The sequence below is a fragment of the Bos indicus genome, chromosome 14 (genome assembly GCF_029378745.1).
Source record: "Bos indicus isolate NIAB-ARS_2022 breed Sahiwal x Tharparkar chromosome 14, NIAB-ARS_B.indTharparkar_mat_pri_1.0, whole genome shotgun sequence".
NCBI classification, from domain to species: domain Eukaryota; kingdom Metazoa; phylum Chordata; class Mammalia; order Artiodactyla; family Bovidae; genus Bos; species Bos indicus.
In genome coordinates, this window is record NC_091773.1 from 17,224,747 (window position 1) to 17,241,942 (window position 17,196).

Genomic DNA, 17,196 nt, shown 5'->3' on the forward strand with positions numbered 1-17,196 from the left:
ATGGAAAAGGGATAATAATGACGATGGTGCTGAGGATGACAACTCATCTTTGCTGAGTACATTCTGGGCACCAGGAACCAGGCAAGCACTTTCATTCATTATGTAATTCAATCCTCACAATGATCCTATGGGTAGATACTATCTTTATTCCCATTTTGCAGTTGGGAAAAGTGAGGCTCAGAGAAGTTTACACCTGGCATGAGAGTCTGGTGAGTGGGGGAAGCAGGATTTGAACCCAGGCTGTCAAGATTCCAGAGCCCATCTGCTTTCCTACTGGAATCTTCTAAACCTGGAAGTCTGTATTCACAGCTGGGAAAGATGGGAGAAGATGTAGAAAGGCAATGAAAATAATAATTTTCCAGACTCAGGACTCAGTCTAGAAAAAAGATCACAGCTGGAGCAGTCAAAAATTCAGTCTGCTAAATTATTTTCAGTACAGGAAACGCATCTCAGGGGCTTGGTTTAAACAGGCAGAGTGGGTGCCCTGGAGGCAGCCCAGGTCTCTAAGGTGGACACCTGGATTCTAAGCCACTGGCCTCCATGTAGCAGCCTACTTAGCTGGGGTGAGGCAGCTGCCCTCAGTCCATTTTCTCATCCATCAGGCATGCTGGATATTCCTGCCTTCGCCACCTCTTAGGTGGAATCCAGATAATGGGTCATATCCATGTCCACCTTCCCACACGCCGAATTTTAAAAGATTTTGTCTCTCATACATTAATTAGTTTCTCCACTAACAAAGCAGTAACGCATTTGTGCAAATGCTGGAGTTTCTGATCCAAACAAAGTAGCCATTGTTATCCGCTTCCAGCCTAAAGCAAAACGAAAACACCCCCCCCCTTTCCCCCCCAAATGATATTTTTAGGCAGCCAGTGCCACCATATCCTGGGTCGTGTACAGCTTCCACCGGTTTCTGGAATACTGACTCCCATCATGTGGACTTTTAGGAAAACACTGGCCTAAACAGTTTCTGTGGTCTCTTCCAGCACCAAGTTCAACAATGTTGTCTGGACGTGTACTCGGCTAATTGCGAATGTGTAGTCTTCGCTCTCATTTTATTTGCTCAGTCCTAGAAATGCAAAACCGGGGAGGACCCTTGGACTCTGAAGGAGGTCATCTGAGGATACGGATTGGGCAGGCCTCTGCCACTTCACACCGAGGGTGGAAAACACAGGGAACTCCGTGGGCCTGAGAGGCTGTACCAGCTAAAACTATAAACACGCTCAAGAAGGGTTTAGATGGACTCACGGAGGAGGAGGGAACGAGGGTGAGGGGTAGGTTTTGTCCTAACCCCTGTGGATTTCTGGTTCCTGTTAGCAATACAATGTTTGTTGCGCAGAACAAGGCGGTTCCACTGACAGCATAGCTGATGTTCTCATGTGAGGAGATAAAAAAGGAAGGAAAACAAACCAAGAAAGAAAGAAACGAGGGTATATGATAGTTTCCTGCTGTGACATTTAACTTCTATGACCAGGGGAAAAAAAGGTGTACTGTAGGAAATTAAGAAGTAAAAGAGGAAACATAATCTCTGATTCCAGATGAACTACCTTAACATTTTGCTATATTTCCATCTGTGTGTATGTTTTTTAAAAAATAAAAACTATGTACTGTATGTATCCTGCATTTTTTTTTTCATTTAACATATAGAAAAATCACATTACTTAACAGACTTATTGTATGCCTTAGGGATTTCTACTACTTATTTATTTAATGATTAATTTACTTAATCATTGAATTCTTTTATCATTCACCTCTTGTTGAATGTTGTTTTTCTTTTCCTAATTTTTTTACTGTATAAATAATGCTGGGATAGACATGCCTGGGGACTTCTTTTCGGAAAAAACAATAAATCTCAAAGTCTCGGAGTGCACCATTTCATGTTTCTCTTACATAGACAAAGGGCAGGTGAGGGACAGCCTGGTGAGGACTCCTCCCCAGCGAGCCCTGCATCTTGCTACAATAGAATTTTAAAGGCTCAGGCCAGGAAGGTCTTCCCCAGGAAGACCCTGTTACAGGGTCTCAGTATAGGGTCTCAGAAAGTGAAAGTGCAAGTTGCTTAGTCGTGTCTGACTCTTTTGAGACCCCATGGACAGTAGCCTCCGTCCATGGAATTCTCCAGGCAAGGATACTGGAGTGGGTAGCCATTCCCTCCCTTCTCTAGGGGATCTTCCTGACGCAGGGATCAAACCCAGATCCCCCACAGTGCAGGCAGATCTTTCACCGTCTGAGCCATGAAGACTCCTGCACTGGTCCCTGCAAAACGCAGCACTCTGAGACAGACTCAGAGCCACAATAAGGACCTAATGTGTAACACAGGGAACTCTACTCAATACTCTGTAATGTCCTGTACGAGAAAAGAATCTAAAAGAGAGTGGATAAATGTACACGTATATCACTTTGCTGTACACTTGAAACAAAAACAACATTGTAAATCAATTATACCCCTGTAAAAATTAAAAAATAAAAATAAAACTATATATAATTTTTTTTTTTTTTTAAAGAGAGAGACTCACAGTCACTGGGCTGCAGCTCCCCAGGACGTGGCCCTTATTAGAAATGCAAATCTCAGCTGACAAACCGCCAACACCCAGCTCATCAGCCCCAGCCCCACCCCCACTGCCTGCCCCAGTCGGGTGGCCTCTGCCTTCCATTTTTACCTGTATAAGCCGAAAGGGAGCTGGCTGGGCTGTGGATGAGTCATCGGAGAAGGAAAGGGTCTGCCTGAAATGGAATCGTCTCCTCGGGGTTTTAATTTTACCCAATGAGAGGAAGTCCGTTTCTTTTTTCCCAGCCTTAACTCTACTAAAAGCCATTAAGCACTGCCAGGGATTGGAGACATTTATCTGTTGGCGAACGTGAATGCTGCGTTTTGTACCTCCAGCGGGGAGGGAAATCAAGCTGTTTACTTGGTGGCCACCCCCAACGGACCAAAACGAAGCTCTAACTTGACGGTATGTCTGAAATGCATTTTTAAATCTCAAATTCTCTGGCCTCCATTCCCACCTGTAAAAACACTAGGAATCTGCAAAATTAATTTAGCTGAATTACACTCTGACCCTGAAGCTGGGAAAGATTGAGGCCAGGAGGAGAAGGGGACGACAGAGGAGGAGATGGTTGTATGGCATCATCGACTCAATGGACATGAGTTTGAGCAAACTCTGGGAGACAGTGAAGGACAGGGAAGCCTGGCGTGCTGCAGTCCATGAGGTCGCAGAGAGTCGGACACGACTGAAAGACTGAACAGCAACACCACCACCACCCTGACCGGCACTGACCACCAAACGCAAATGGGGTGACCAGTAGGTGACCTCACTGAACCAGTTCTTGTTTTGGAAAGGATCGTGGACCACTGAATGCTGCCAGGTTTGCAGTCAGGCTAGTTTATACAATAACCAAGATCAAGGAGAGGTCTGGTGCTGGTTGCCCAGGTGGGCTTCCTTTGGATGTTCAGTCATAAGCAAAGCTTCACAGGACAAAGTCCCTTTAGGCAGGGCGGGCTGCCCCCCAGTGTGTCTCAATGACATAGTGATTATCTTGATTTAAAGTTACTTGAGAAACACTTGGTAGCAAAAAAAAAAAAAGAACGATATTAAAAAAAACTGGCTCTGGGGACTTTCCTGGTGTCCAGTGGTCAAGACTCCATGGTCCCCATGCATGGGGCCCGGGTTTGATCCCTGATCAGCGAACTAGATCCCACTTGCTGCAACTAAAGAGTTCCCAAGGCGCAGCTAAAGACCCCACCTGCTGCAATGAAGATGGAAGATCCTGAGTGCCACACCTAAGGCCCGGTACAGCGAAATAAATATTTGAAAAACACCCACTCTGACTCTGTCTCTCCCCTTGAAAGTGAGACATAAACGTCCCACGTGAAGTGACCCTTCCTATACCAGAAGGATAGAGAGCATCCTTCTCATGGGGTTAGGAAATTCAAGGCTAAGAAAGTTATAGAAACAAACTGTTACTTCTCCGTTAGTCCACTACACCAAGCACAAGCCCCTTTGTTTCGTGTTATCTTCACGAAGAATTGTTTCTTTGTCAAAAAATGATGTACAAACAGCCTGCTTTGGTCATTTGAGAGAAGGTGCCCCATTTCTATGGAAGTCCCATGTTTATGGAGAAAACTGGTTTTTTTCTCACATTAATCCATCATGTGTCATTTCAATGATTAGGCCAGACCAAAAAAAACCCACGGTAGGAGGTAAATTTCCCCCAATCCTGGTGGCTCAGCTAGTAAAGAATATGCCTGCAATGTGGGAGACCTGGGTTTGATCCCTGGGTTGGGAAGGTCCGCTACAGAAGGGAAAGGCTATCTACTCTAGTATTTTGGCCTGGAGAATTCTATACAGTCCATGGGGTTGAAAAGAGTCGGACACGACTGAGCGACTTTCACTTTCACTTCAACCACCTCAACAGGGCAAGTTCAGATTCTCCATCTAGAACGACAAGCCCACTTTCTCATCAATACCCTTTGTAATCAGTCCGTGCCATTCCTTCTTCCATCGATACTTCAAAATGCCCCTCCAAACGTAACTTTTTATAAGAATAAACCCATCAGACTGAATTCCATCTGTGGTGTCATTCATTCTATATCCTTTCGGCACTTTTTTTTTTAAGTATTTATTTTTATTTATGTATTTGGCTGCACTTGGTCTTCGTTGTGGCGTGTGGGGTCTTAGTTGCGGCATGCAAACTCTTAGCTGTGGCAAGTGGGATCCAGTTCCCCAACCAGGGGTTGCACTGGGCCCCCTGCATTGGGAGCACTGAGTCTTAGCCACTGGACCACCAGGGAAGTCTCCTTTCGGTACCCTTAATATTTAGACATCTCAACTGCTGATGCTGTTGCTTTGCGATTATTGTCACGTGACTTCACTTGTACATTTGGTCTCATCCCTGAGTTCCTTAGCAGGTGAAGGTGGAGCCAGTCTTTTATGTTCAGTCCTTGCTATACTGAAAGCTTGTGTCCCCCACCAAAATTTATATGTTAAATCCTAATGCCCAAGGTGATAGTATTAGGAGGTGGGGCCTTAGGGAGGTGATTAGGTCACAAGGATGGGGCCCTTATGAAGAGGATTAGTACCTTTACAACACAGACCCCAAAGGGCTCCCTTGCCTCTTTCTCCATGTGAGGCCACCATGAGAAGACAGCCGTCTGTGAACTAGAAAGTGGGCTCTCACCAGATACTGAATCTGACAGCCCCTTGATCTTGCACTTGAAGGCTCCAAAACTGTGGGAAATAAGCTTCTGTTGTTCATGAGCCATAAACCCAAAATACATATACCCAGTCTATGGTATTTTATCACAGAAGCCTGAAGGGACTACGTTCCAACAGTGCCTAAGTAGAGACACTTGCTCTGCTCCTGGAATCCTGGAATAAGATGGGAGGGCTCTCATGTTCCTTTTTTTCTTATTTTCCAATTTGTATGCATGGATTTATGTGCATATCCTTCTAAAGGGAATAGAAGCTCATTAAATAAATTTTGAAAAGTGTAACTCTAACCACTCTAATCACTGCTGTAACTTCTCAAAGTTCTGTAATGACAGCAAAGGTCATAGGCCTTGCTTACATGCACATCTTGCAGAGTCAAAACAAATGATTTTGTATTTGAAGATTTGGAGCTAAAAATTTCATAAGATGCTCTCGGTAGTGTGGCATAGTGGTGATTGAGAGGATGCACCGCCCCCCCGCCCCCCCAATCTGGGTTGAATCCTGGCTCAGCCACTTATCAGTTGTGTGGCTCTGGGGGAGTTACTTAACCTCTCTGACTTTGGGTACATCCAGATTCTTTAAAGGATTTCCCTGGTGGCTTAGAAGGTAAAGCGTCTGTACAATGTGAGAGACTTGTGTTCGATCCCTGGGTTGGGAAGATTCCCTGGAGAAGGAAATGGCAACCCACTCCAGTACTCTTGCCTTGAAAATCCCATGGACAGAGGAGCTTGGTGCAGGCTACTATCCGTGGGGTCGCAAAGAGTCGGGCACCACTGAGCTTCTTTTAAAAATGTTCTACTACCCACACACTTTATATATTGCTTGCTTTACCCAATGTTCCATCCAAGTATCTACCCTTATTATTACACAGTCCTCACACCCAACATTGAAATAGTTGTGTAATACTCTACTCATTCACTGGTGAACAGTTAAGTCAATGTTTTCTAACTTTTTTCTGAAATGCAGTGTTTCAACGATGGTTTAAAAAAAGATCAACACCCTCAATTTGTAGGATGAGTGATGGCAGATACCAATCTGCCGTCTCCTGGGTGCTTTCGTGTAGAATATAAGCCAACCCACAAGGCCCTGGTAGAGCCCAAACCCATAGTACTTGGTTTATATTTCCAATGAGAATAACCTGGAGTTAGTCATCCAGGGACCCTATCACACATACCATCCATGAATCCCAGGAAGAGGTGGCGGAAATATCTGAGATGAAACAGACCACGCAGCCCCTCAGGGCAGCCCCCTCCCCGCCATGCCGGCGTCCGCCTCGCCCCACGTGCACTGGGCCTGCCTTCACGCTCGTCTCCCTCCCACACACCCGCACGTTCTCTCTACAGCCAGGCAGAGCAGCTTGTCGCCGGGGATGTTTCTCCTGAGGTTCCACGGATGGACACCAGGGGACACGCAGCGGCCGTGGCTTTGCCTGTCCTCCCGGGTTTTGTTTGGCTTCTCTTTTTGCACAAAATGACCCTGGCTGAGCTGGTTAAAGGATGCACTGTCCCTTACACCCTCCTGAGAGGGTGTGTGTCTTCCTCCTCCTACACACACACACACACACACACACACACACACACACCCCAGGTAATCTCCCTCTCCCTTCACACACACACACACACACACACACACACACCCCCAGGTAATCTCTCTCTCCCTTACAGCCACTCCTGAGAGGGTGTGTGTGTGTGTGTGTGTGTATCTTCCTTCTACACACACAAAATATATGTATAGGTATTCTCTCTCTCTCTCTGGCTTCCTTCCTCCTGAGCCCCAGGTCTGCGTTTCTGCCCTGAGGTCAGAGCCGCCCTCCCCACAGACAGACCTGGGCCTGGTTCTCTGAGGTCCCTTAGTTCCCTGCCGGTTGCACCTCACTCTACTCTCTGGATGGGAACCTTCTGGCTGCCCCTAGCGCCCTCCTGTGTTCCAGCTCTTTTCTTCCTCATCTTGTCTCTGTTCCTAATACGTTCCAGGGGCCTGCTGCTACCATTTCTTGATCATTGACTTATGGAGTCTCTTTTTTTTCCCCCTAAAGATTCTGGTTCTGAAATCAGAGCTGGATCACCCTGGGCCTCAGTTTTCTCATCTGTAAAACAGGGATATGTCCGTACTGACCTGCTTCCCAGAGCTGTGTGAGGATTAAAGGAGACAAAACAGGGCTCCAAGAAAGCACATGTTACCAATTATTACCTTATCATTATCATCATTAATTAAAATAACAGAGTAACAACCCTCTGTTATTCTAAAAAGCCAGAGATTCTACCACAGCTTGCCATTCCTAAATTCCTCCATCTCAACCTTCCTAATCTGCCCCTAGGAATCCTTTCCAACCCCACACCCTGATCTCCTGGTTATCTTTTCTTTTTGGTTTCTTTTTTGGACTTGAAAAAAATAACAAATCTGGATGAACAGTCAGGAGATCTGAATTCTTTCTAGTGAAAATGGCTGGTGACCCTGGGCAAGTCATAGTCTCTTTGGGTTCCATCTCTTTCACTTGCAAAAAAGGAGGTTGGACTGTGGTGTTGGAGAAGACTCTTGAGAGTCCCTTGGACTTCAAGGAGATCCAACCAGTCCATCCTAAAGGAGATCAGTCCTGGGTGTTCATTGGAAGGACTGATGTTGAAGCTGAAACTCCAATATTTTGGCCACCTGATGTGAAGAGCTGGCTCATTTGAAAAGACCCCAATGCTGGGAAAGATTGAGGGTGGGAGAAGAAGGGGACAACAGAGGATGAGATGGCTGGATGGCATCACTGACTCAATGGACGAGTTTGGGTGAACTCCAGGAGTTGGTGATGGACAGGGAGGACTGGTGTGCTGTGGTTCATGGGGTTGCAAAGAGTTGGACATGACTGAGCGATTGAACTGAACTAGACCAAAATAGGATTTTCCCAAGCATGTTCTGGGCTTCCCTGGTGGCTCAGATGGTAAAGAATCTGCCTGCAAAGCAGGAGGTCTGGGTTCAATTCCTGAGTCAGGAAGAGTCTGCCAGAGAAGGAAATGGCAACCCACTCCAGTATTCTTGCCTGGGAAACCCCATGGACAGAAGGGCCTGGTGGGCTACAGTCCATGGGGCTGTAAAGAGTCAGACACAACTGAGTGACTAACACTTTTCCAAACATGTTCTGGAAGCTTCCAACACACTTGAGCCTTCCAATCCACCCCTGCTCCCCTACCTTGACCTCTCTTGGCTCAGAGAAGGGCCGTAAGTGACCAACCGAGCACCCAGCTCCACCTCACTTAGCTCACTGTCAGATCTGGATACTGTCTACACTGCCTGGAGCCTCAGCAGATGGTTGCAGGGCAGATCCAGCCCCTCTCATAAAAAGAGATTTTGAATGGGCGTAAATCTCAGCTCTCTCTGTAAGCAAGGAAAATGAACTGCCAGCTCTGCTGAAAAACTAGGACAAGGTTCTCTTTAGCAAGTCTCCAGGTACTGTTCAGGCAATCACTGGGTATCACGAGCCCTAAAATATGCCCCCGCCTGGTACAATGTCTCCTGATTAAGCTGGCTGCCAGGCCCTGGGTATTTCAGCCAGGGATGGTGAATTCTAAAACCACACAATTACTAGTAGTTTGGAAAAAACCTTTAGAAACACCATGCCAATCATTTAATTCATTTTCCAAGTCCTTTTTTAATGCAAAATATGCTAATATGTTGTTGGAGTGTCCAGCCGGGAAACCTGCTAGAAACTGGGGCCTCTCTTGCTTGGAGGTTAAGCGGAGGGCTGGTGGGAATGGAGTACATTTAGAAGAATGGCCCATTTTCCCTCCGGGGAAGAAAAGCGGCTGATGCCACTGGGCTCAAGTGTTTCTTTGTGCTCCCTTCAGCCGCAGAAGGTGTGATCACTCTCACAGCCACAGATTTGGGGCATAATGGGCTGCTTTTCTGCCCAAAGCCCAAGTCCTGCCCCTGGTAAGTAAGACGTGTCCTTGAGAAGTCTACTGGCTCCTGGGGAGCAGGAGACAATGAAGGAGGAAATAAAGAAGGGATGAGAGAGAAATTTATGGCTTGAAGGAATAAATTAATTGAGGCCCGGAGGGGCTGCTGCAGCCTTTGAAAAATGACAGAAGCCAGCAAGACTCCATTTCTCTCACTTTTAAAAGGGAGGAGGATCAATCACAGACCAGCGTCTCTATTCTTAGAGGTTTTAGGTGAATCAGCCTGTTTACCAAACATTACACCTATTTTGCCAAAATCCATGGGCTTCTATGTATCTTCTTTTTCATAGCTGATTCCACAATATCATTACAAGTTGCTGTTGTTGCTTATTTAGTGAGTACATACTGCTGCTGCTGCTGCTGCTAAGCCATGTCAGTTGTGTCCGACTCTGTGCGACCCCAGAGACGGCAGCCCACCAGGCTCCCGCATCCCTGGGATTCTCCAGGCAAGAACACTGGAGTGGGTTGCCATTTCCTTCTCCAATGCATGAAAGTGAAAAGTGAAAGTGAAGTCGCTCAGTCGTGTCTGACTCTTCACGACCCCATGGACTTCAGTCTTCCAGGCTCCGTCCATGGAATTCTCCAGGCAAGAATACTGGAGTGGGGTGCCATTGCCTTTTCCGAAGAGTACATTCTACTGGGCCCTATCTCTGTATATCCAGTGCTGTGTTGGTTTTGGGCTTCTCCGATGGCTCAGCGGATAAAGAGGAGCAATGCAGGAGACACAGGAGACTCAGGTTCGATCCCTGGGTTGGGGAGATCCCCTGGAGGAGGAAATGGCAACCCATTCCAGTATTCTTGCCTGGAGAATCCCATGGACACAGGAGCCTGGCGGGCTACAGTGAGGGTGGGGATGGCACTCAGGAGTATAACATGGGGATCTAGCCCTTTATAGCCAGTGTTAACTGAGCCTCTGCTGTCTTCCAGGGACAGAGCCTTGACTGCAGTGAGAAAAACACACATCCAGACCCAAAGGAAGTGAGGCCGACATGGCAGCATCTCCCCTGACAGGGAAAGTCGAATGCAGTCTATCGAGGCTCCGGCCCACAGCTTGCAAACAGGTGGTTGGGACTGGATTTGGCCCTTAGATATATTTTCTTTGACTTTAAACAATGCTTTAAATATTTTGGGAGTATCTCATAAAAATCAAGATTTCCAGGTCTTCTTGAAAAATTCAAAAGGGGCTCCCCCACCTCACTGAATCCATATCCTTGCATGGGAACACTCAGTGGGATCTCAGCGGCAAGTGTCCCTTTTAGACTGGGCATGGATGCTCTACTTTGCCAGTCACCACCACTCGTTATTACTCACCCCTGGCTAGCCTCCTGCATTCTGCTCGCCTGCCTGGCCTCTGTATGCATTTGGGTTTGCAAGCCTGACTTAAGCCACGCCCCTTACTTGCAAATGAGGACTCTGAAGCCCAGAGAGATTAAGACAGGAGACTTACAGGTCTCTGTTGGACACCTGGGTCTGTGCTGTTTTTACTATGTCACACTGTGTGCCATCAGGGGCAACCTAGGGGTTGTTTTTAGTCATTAAATCATGTCTGACTCTTTGTGACGCAATGGGGTATAGCCCATCAGGCTCCTCTGTCCATGGGATTTCCCAGGCAAGAATATTGCAGTAGGTTGTCATTTCCTTCTCCAGGGGATCTTCCTGACTCAAGGATCGAATCCGTGTCTCCTGAATCTTCTGCATTGGTGGGCAGATTCCTTACGGCAGAGCCACCAGGGAAGCCCAACCTGGGGGTATATGATGCACTGAATAAATGAGGACCATCACAACTACTTTGAGGAGCAAATGAATGAATGATGGACCAGCCCAAACCATAGAAGCAGGCGTGCAGGCTCCATGGTGGACAGCGGGCTAAGGAGGCTTCGCAACGTGCGTGGAATAAGAGCAGGCCTGGGAGAGCTCAGAAAAATAGTTAAGGGTTCCTGGCTGACTTGAGGGCCTGGAAACCCATTTATTTAGTTTTTGTGGCTTATTAAATTGTGTTTTTATTGTAAAATAGGACATAGAAAAGCGTATAACATACAAATTATTTTAAACTGTTTGTGATGATTTTTTTTCCCCCTTTGGTTCTGTTTTCTCTCAAAAAGCCATCAAAGTTGCTTCAAAATCAGGGTTTTCTGTGCTTTTCAACCTGCACTCCCTGCAGAGTAAGAAACCAGCCTACTTCTTCTAGGCTGATATGGTGTAGCTGAAATACTAGGGGGTGAGCAGGGAGACCTGGGGTTCAATCCCCACTTGGGTGCATGGGGAAGGCGGTTTGCCCTCTCTGACTGCAGATGGGGAGACAGGACCAGATCTTCACGAGGTGCCACTGTTCGAATGCTCTAGGATTCTGTGAGGTCAGGAGTGCTGGGGAGAGCGGAAGGCATCTGCTAGGAGGTCCGGGAAAGGCAGCTCAGTGATCCAATCACTTTGTAGCTCAGGCCAGAACCAGAACTGTCATCACGGCTACATCAGAACCTCAAACCAGGTGCCAGAATCTGTCCTAAGTCCCTCCAGGTGACAAGATGTTGGTGAAAAGGGAACTTAGAGGTCATGGGCTCCGGGCCAGCTGAGTATGAGTAGTTTGGATGAGGGATGTGACCTGCCCAACGTCTGACTCCGAGTATTAAACACAGCACCCCAGAGGCCTTTCCTGCCCCCTTTATTCCAAGCAAAGGCCAGAGGCCTGGAGATATAAATAGGAAGGTTTCTTGGGCCAGGCCTTTCATTCATGAAAGGGCACACACTTCAACTTTTCACAGTCCCTCTAAGACACGTATGCGGCAATCTGAATTTGAGCTTCTAACACCCATAGAATGGGCACTAGTGATAAAGAACTCACCTGCCAATGCAGGAGAAGTAAGAGACACTGGTTCGATCCCTGGGTCGGGAAGAGCCCCTGGAGGAAGGCACAGGAACCCACTCCAGTATTCTCGCGCATATTCTTGCCTGGAGAATGTCATGAACAGAGGAGCCTGTCGGGCCACAGTCCATAGGGTTGCAAAAAGTCGGACACAACTGAAGCATGCACACCCAAAGAATACCCTGAATGAATGTATTTTAGATATAAACCTGCTGTAAGCTTGCAAGACAATTCTATTGCATTGTATTTTAGATGTCAAAAGAGTTAATTTACTAGTTTAATTATTTTACAGATCTACAATGTCTATAATCAGCTTGCATTTTTTTTTTCATATTTTAGTATGTGAAGAGTCTAAAAATGTGGATGTTGCCTGGGTCTCTCTCGATCTTGGTGAGCACTGATCCCATGGCAGAACTTGAACACTAGAACCTGGCGGGGGCGGGGAGGTGGCGCCTTCATCACTGAATGGAAATGGGGATGGGGAAAATGCAGTAAAATGAATAAGGACCACTTCTGTCTCAGCCAAGGAGACCCACACTCCCTGTGAGCTTTCTCAGTGTCAGGAATGTGCCAAAGCTGGGCACAGAAATGGCCAGGCCCTGCCTGTGAGGTAGTCATGGCTTAGCCAGGCAGGCAGACACTGAAGCAGCTATACAGTGATGTGACAAAAACTATGAGAGATGCTATGACCTAATCCTCAGTACCTGTGAATATGTCACCTGACACAGCAAAGCGTCTTTGCAGATGTGATTAAGTTAAGGAAGTTGCCATGGAGAGATTATCCTGGCTTATCTGAATGGGCCCAATATAATCACAAAGGACCTTAGAAGTAAAAGAGGGAGACCTTTCCCCGACCTCCTCGCAGATGCCTTCCGCTCTCCCCAGCACTCCTGGCCTCACAGAATCCTAGCGCATTCGAACAGTGGCACCTCGTGAAGATCTGGTCCTGTCTTCCATTTCCATCCCCTGGTTGGCCCAGTGGTTAAAACGTGGGTTTGATCCCTGGTGAGGGAACTAAGATCCCACATGCTGCAGATCAACTAAGCCTGAGCACCACAGTCAGAGAGTCCACATGCTGCAACGAAAGATTCGCATGATCCAGTGAGGACCCTGAGTGCCACAACTAAGACTGAGTGCAGCCAAATAATTAGTTCTTTTTAAAAAGTGAAAGAGGAAGGAGGGTCAGGGTCAGGGCAATTCAGCTTGAGAAAGACTCAACCGGCCACTGCTGGCTTTGAAGATGGAGGAACGGGCCATGAGCCAAGCAATACAGGCAGCTTTAGAGTCTGCAAAAGACAAGGACTTGGACCGATTTCAGACCTTTGACCTCTAGAACTGTCAGATAACAAGAGTGTATGTTCTTTAAGCCCCCATGTTTGTGGTAGTTTGTCACAGCAGCCCTGGAAGACTAACGCAGGAGGACAGCGCAGTAAGACTTGGGGGACCAGTCTTGAATTGGAACCACCTGCCCTCTTGGAACCTCTGTTTCTTCCTCCAAAACACAGGGGCCCTGGGCAGACAGTGTCCATGGTCACTTGGTGTTTTGATGGATAAAGGGAGCCGCCACCGTACCAGATGGCCAGCAACTGGCTGTGAGGGTTGACAGGAAATAGCAGGTCCTGGAGCGTGTTTGGTGGAATTGAAGTCCTATGGGCTGTGGATGAGGGTGAGTCAGAAAAGGGGGCTATTCGTGTGGGAAATCACCCCGAGCACTTCCCAGGCACGGCTCTAGGCATGGGGGACTCCATGGTGAACCAGGACAGGCAAGGTCCCTGTCCTCACAGGCTCAGAGCAGAGGAGTGAGTGAACTAGTAGACAAGCCAGTTTCCCTTGGTCATCAGACCACAAAGGGAGTGAGGCCTGGGGATGAGATGGCGTGGGACCAGGAAGCTGGCTACTCTCAGCAGGGCTGGCCTCCCAGGGCCCAGTGTGACTTGGTCCTAGGTGATGACATGAGCTGGGCAATTAAAGAAAAGGGGGAAGAAGTAGGAAAAAATACCGAGCTGGGACTTTCTTGGTGGTCCAGTGGCTAAGACTCCATGCTCCTAACACAGAGGGCCCAGGTTCAATTCCTGATCGGGGAACCAGATTCCACATGTCGCAACTAAGGGATTTCACATGCTGCAACTAAGAAAAGGATCCTGTACGCTGCAGCTAAAAGAGATCTTGCATGCCACAACGATTCCCATGCAAAGATCCCACGTGCCGGCGCAGCCAAATAAATAAAAATAAATATTAAAAAAAATACTGAGCTAACCAGAGTTAAACAGAATTCTACATGAAGGAGCCCTGAGGGTTTGAATACATTAATTGGTCCATGTGTGCACTTGACACATTCTCTTATTGAACCAGGCAGTGTTCTGGGCACGAGGGACGCAGGCCTGAACAAAAACAGGCAAGCAAGAACGGGGAGAGCATTGCTTAGTGCGGGCGAAGACAGACTGCACAAAAGTAAACAGACAAGTGCAAAATCAGGATGGAAAAGGACTCTGAGCAGGTAAGGGGGTGGAGGTCTGGAAAGACCCCTCGGAGGTGATGCTCTGTGAGCCGAGTCCTCACGTGCAGGAGGAATCCATGTGCAGCATTTCCCAAACTAACATGAGAACGGAACCGTGTGTCACAGGGCGTCTTGCACGACTCCTGCTCCTCAGATGGGCTTTGAGAAATGCTGGCACAGAGAAAGCTGGAGGGCGACGCTGGCTCCCGCACAGGCTCCCAGGACTGAGGTGGGCACGTCATGGAAACAAAGGAGGACACGTCACCTAGAAGTCCCCCCTCTGAAGGCGCATCAGAAAATGGGAGTGACTCGGGGGTCTCCGCTGCACTTCTGGGTTTGGCAATTCTTGCACTCTCTCCTGGGTGGCCCTAGGTCCCCTTTAGTGCCGCTGGACTAGAGACTAATTGAGAGCCCAAGATTAGACAACACGGCCTCTGAAGGCATGAGCAGGTGCTGTTTTTCACACGTCCCAGAAAGCAGAGAATGGTGATCCTTTTCCTAGGATGTTGCGTCCTAAAGAACATGTATTTGTTTTTACAGTGTGTCTGGGTGATGACGAGCAATGTGCCCATTTCCAGGGATCTTTACCCAAGTCCTCCTTCAGTCCTGATAAAGGAATACATTCTACACCCCAGGACCAGAAATAAGATCCGAGGTCCAAGCAGGGCACATCCTAGCCTCATGGAAAGTTCCTGTCCAGAGGGAGAGATTAACACTGTCTGTCTGCAAAAGAGCTGCAGGGAGTTGCCCTGAGAGCGAATGCAGCGTCCCCGTGATGTCCTTTCCTGTCTGGAGCAGGCAGGCATCTGGACTTTCTCAGAGCTCACATCAGACGCGGTGCATTATGCATTCAAGTCCTGCAGGCAGGAAGCTCCCAGCAGCCGCCATCCTGCCCCGGCTCTGTTCCTGATAAGCTGGGCTCCGGGTCTGCCAGAGGGCTGCTCTGAGAGGCCGCAGCACATGGCCTGACCTGGCAGGTGGAGACGCCACTCACCGTGGAGTTCCCTCGGCGACAGGTCAACACAGAGACAGATGGGAGCAGCCCACCCACGAGAGCTGCTGTCTTTTCCCAGCCTCTGCTTCCCTGAAGCTGTAAGACGGGCAAAGGACCAGGCCTGAGTCTAGTTCCTCTGTGTGGATGCCCTCCTTGCTCCTCGTCACCCAGTCGCCCATCATCTTTTTCATCTCAGCTCAGTGTAAACTTCCTCTGGGAAGCTGTCTAGATTGGATGATGCCGCCCTTTGGGGTTCTTACAGCACGTCCTGCCTCTTTGATGAGTACCTGTGATGGCTTCAAATCCCAGGTCTGGCAATGACTGTGCCTTGAACAAATCCCGTCACCTCCCGGGGCCTCAGTTACTGAAGAAAGGGTGTTGATAAGTTGCTCTCTGTGGTCCTTCCCAGTCCGAGGACCCTGGGATTTCCCTTCTCAAAACAAGAGCCATGAGCACAGGATGTACCCAGGCAGAGGTCTTGGCTTTGGGGCATGATCTTGAAAAAATCCCTTTCCCTCTCTTCCATTTACTCAGCACTAAAATGATCGAGCGAGCTGCAATGCTGGTTTCCAAACTTTTTAAGGCATGAAGTCCATTTTTTAAAAAATGTAATCTGATAACCTAAAACAGGTAAAAGTGGAGCTGCTCGGCTTAAAATAGGAGTGAGGGTCTGGGAGGCTCTTTCTGTTTTGGCCTCTGGGGCAGCTCCCCCAACAGAGCTGCTGAAGCACAGCTTCAAAACCACTCCCTTAGATGGTCACTCCAAATCCAGCCCAGTCAAGTTCCGATGTCCACCCACACCCAGAGGACGTCTTACTCAGGGCTTGTATTCTGTGAGGTCGGAGATCCTTTGAGAAGCATCCAAAAGATAACAAAAGTTCACCTGCTCCTCCTTAATTTTGTGGTTTTCACATGCTTAATTTCAAACATCACTCCATAGAGCACAAGAAATGAGGATTATAAAAGCAAGGAGATCAAACCAGTCAATCCAAAAGGAAATCAACCCTGACTCTTCATTGGAAGGATTGATGGTAAAGCTGAAGCTCCAATACTCCAATACTCTGGCCACCTGATGCGAAGAGCTGACTCACTGGAAAAGACCTTGATGCTGGGAAAGACTGAGGGCAGAAGGAGAAGGGGGCGATAGAGGATGAGATGATTGGATGGCATCATCAACTCAATGGACAGGAGTTTGAGCAAACTCTGGGAGATAGTGAAGGACAGGGAAGCCTGGTGTGCTGCAGTCCATGGGGTCACAAAGAGTCGGACACAACTGAGCGACTGAACAATAACAACAAAGGTAGGAGAGAAGGACTCTATTAATTAACCCATTTCCAAATCATTGCTAGCGATACAAAAGCCACAAGTGCTGGAAGGAAGGATATGAGTGAGCATGGCCAGCCTGCCGGCTCACAGAGGAATCACCAACGCCAATGGAGGCATGCTCGCCCCTAACGTGATTCCAGGCACATGTGTCCCCTCACGGCGCCCAGCAGAGCTCCTGTAGTCCCAACCACGGAGTGCCTACCACAGAAGGAGGGGCAGTCAATCAGGAGACCCGGCCGCTAGGAGCACAGAGCCAAAGACACAGACAACGACTCTGCAGACCCAGGCCGCCCCTCCTCCTTCAGAATTCGCTGAAACATCTCCCCCATCACTCTTCCCAGGTGTGAAGGACAGGGTGGCTTTCTATAGCCAGG

At 48.1% G+C, this 17,196-nt stretch overlaps 1 protein-coding gene across 1 annotated transcript in view; it reads right to left on the reverse strand.

The window, feature by feature from the left end:
* The window catches only part of ZHX2 (zinc fingers and homeoboxes 2), a 179,886-nt gene that overhangs the window by 124,016 nt on the left and 38,674 nt on the right, over positions 1–17,196 (reverse strand). The gene's annotated exons all lie outside the window — the stretch shown is intronic.